Here is a 2500-nt window from a genome sequence, read left to right as displayed (position 1 = left end):
TTGTTGAGAATGGTGTCACTGGTTTGGATCCGCTTTCACCCACGCATGTCACATGTGTGCGAAAATTTCTGCTCGTCTTTACGCAAAATCGCACGCAGCCGGTAGGATTCGAACCTACGCTCCCAGAGGGAATCTGATTTCGAGTCAGACGCCTTAACCACTCGGCCACGACTGCCAGTAGCGCAAGACTCTCCCGACACATGCAACTGGTACCGTTTAAAGCACTGCAGTGCCAGGAAACGGCGTAGCTGCATTCTTTTCCGTAGTGCTTACACCGCTACTAGACGTGCGGCTACCAAAGTATTAAAATTTCCGCCCGAACAGGGACTTGAACCCTGGACCCTTAGGTTAAAAGCCTAATGCTCTACCGACTGAGCTATCCGGGCTCACATTACGTGATCACCCCTCCCACTACGCATACTGACACATTGCCTCATGTCCCTTACATTTGGGTAATCGTTGCGTGGAGCTGTTACTATTTAAACGTCGTCTGACTGCTGTCTATAAACTCATCACGCTAGGCTCGTAACAGACTATCGAAGAAAGCTGACACACGATGTAAAGTCAAATTGCAGCAGTTTGTACGTCTCATATGTTACAGCAGAGGAGCTACGTGTTTTGTCGACACTCACTGGACAATTGTAAAATTTACAAGCGTCTCGAATGCAGTGTTTCCCACGTATTCGCTCATTTCACGGTTCCGTTGGAGATGTTCTTCACCTCTTGACACAAAAAAGAAACGCAGTCGGTAGGACTCGAACCTACGCTCCCAGAGGGAATCTGATTTCTAGACAGACGCCTTAACCACTCGGCCACGACTGCCGGTCGCAGAGGCGTGTCTCGACAAGTGCAACTGCTCCTTTACAAGCACTCTGATGGCAGAACACAACACGACACGACATGGCCTCACTCGTTTCTGTAGCGCTTTCGTTGCCAGCACATTAGCCGTTACGACAGTGTATTAATTTTCGCCTGGACGGGGGCTTGAACCCGGGACCCTTTGGTTGAAGGTCTAGCGCTCTACTGACTGGGCTATCCGGTCCCTCAGCCGAGCGTTGTAGTACACGCTGCATGGTGTGCGAGTGATTCGCGTGTCGTAATTCCTGGCTTATGGCTCCAATGGCGACTTCACCGACTTCCCACTGACGCACCGCTGACGCTAGTTTTGTGTCGTCTTAAACGATGGACATACTTGCAATCAGCTGCGAGATCTTAAGAAAAGAAACGCTGCACCACTGCTTTTGCCACACTCGAATGAACTGAATTGCGCTTCTTAGACAGAAATGAATGCTCGCTCTGTCCAACACTTTCAAGCACATCTGTGTACTCACAAACACGGCGACGGCGCGACAAAATGACGGGGGCGCGTTCGTGGGCCTGCGACTGCTTTCTGCAGTACTAGCGTCCGTGCGAGGTGAACCGTTAGCCACAACAGGTAGCGGCTGTCGCGAAACAGTGTTCTTAAAAAATAAATTTCCGTCTTGTTGAGAATGGTGTCACTGGTTTGGATCCGCTTTCACCCACGCATGTCACATGTGTGCGAAAATTTCTGCTCGTCTTTACGCAAAATCGCACGCAGCCGGTAGGATTCGAACCTACGCTCCCAGAGGGAATCTGATTTCGAGTCAGACGCCTTAACCACTCGGCCACGACTGCCAGTAGCGCAAGACCCTCCCGACACATGCAACTGGTACCGTTTAAAGCACTGCAGTGCCAGGAAACGGCGTAGCTGCATTCTTTTCCGTAGTGCTTACACCGCTACTAGACGTGCGGCTACCAAAGTATTAAAATTTCCGCCCGAACAGGGACTTGAACCCTGGACCCTTAGGTTAAAAGCCTAATGCTCTACCGACTGAGCTATCCGGGCTCACATTACGTGATCACCCCTCCCACTACGCATACTGACACATTGCCTCATGTCCCTTACTTTTGGGTAATCGTTGCGTGGAGCTGTTACTATTTAAACGTCGTCTGACTGCTGTCTATAAACTCATCACGCTAGGCTCGTAACAGACTATCGAAGAAAGCTGACACACGATGTAAAGTCAAATTGCAGCAGTTTGTACGTCTCATATGTTACAGCAGAGGAGCAACGTGTTTTGTCGACACTCACTGGACAATTGTAAAATTTACAAGCGTCTCGAATGCAGTGTTTCCCACGTATTCGCTCATTTCACGGTTCCGTTGGAGATGTTCTTCACCTCTTGACACAAAAAAGAAACGCAGTTTGTAGGACTCGAACCTACGCTCCCAGAGGGAATCTGATTTCTAGTCAGACGCCTTAACCACTCGGCCACGACTGCCGGTCGCAGAGGCGTGACTCGACAAGTGCAACTGCTCCTTTACAAGCAATCTGATGGCAGAACACAACACGACACGACATGGCCTCACTCGTTTCTGTAGCGCTTTCGCTGCCAGCACATTAGCCGTTAAGACAGTGTATTAATTTTCGCCTGGACGGGGGCTTGAACCCGGGACCCTTTGGTTGAAGGTCTAGCGC

General features: G+C 50.2%; 6 non-coding genes across 6 annotated transcripts; all 6 read right to left on the bottom strand.

Moving 5' to 3' along the window:
- Positions 1-93: 93 nt before the first annotated feature.
- Trnas-cga lies at positions 94-175 on the bottom strand. Its single transcript has one exon. It is a non-coding gene; the product is annotated as a tRNA-Ser (tRNA).
- A 138-nt stretch (positions 176-313) lies between these two features.
- Positions 314-386, bottom strand: Trnak-uuu. Its single transcript has one exon. It is a non-coding gene; the product is annotated as a tRNA-Lys (tRNA).
- Positions 387-740: 354 nt separating this feature from the next.
- Trnas-aga lies at positions 741-822 on the bottom strand. The gene has a single exon. It is a non-coding gene; the product is annotated as a tRNA-Ser (tRNA).
- Positions 823-1574: 752 nt separating this feature from the next.
- Positions 1575-1656, bottom strand: Trnas-cga. Its single transcript has one exon. It is a non-coding gene; the product is annotated as a tRNA-Ser (tRNA).
- A 138-nt stretch (positions 1657-1794) lies between these two features.
- Trnak-uuu lies at positions 1795-1867 on the bottom strand. The gene has a single exon. It is a non-coding gene; the product is annotated as a tRNA-Lys (tRNA).
- A 354-nt stretch (positions 1868-2221) lies between these two features.
- Positions 2222-2303, bottom strand: Trnas-aga. Its single transcript has one exon. It is a non-coding gene; the product is annotated as a tRNA-Ser (tRNA).
- Between the last annotated feature and the right edge of the window lie 197 nt (positions 2304-2500).

The sequence above is a fragment of the Schistocerca piceifrons genome, chromosome 3, assembly GCF_021461385.2.
Source record: "Schistocerca piceifrons isolate TAMUIC-IGC-003096 chromosome 3, iqSchPice1.1, whole genome shotgun sequence".
NCBI lineage: Eukaryota > Metazoa > Arthropoda > Insecta > Orthoptera > Acrididae > Schistocerca > Schistocerca piceifrons.
Note: the sequence above shows the minus strand (reverse complement) of the source record. Positions and strands in the feature narration are given on the sequence as shown.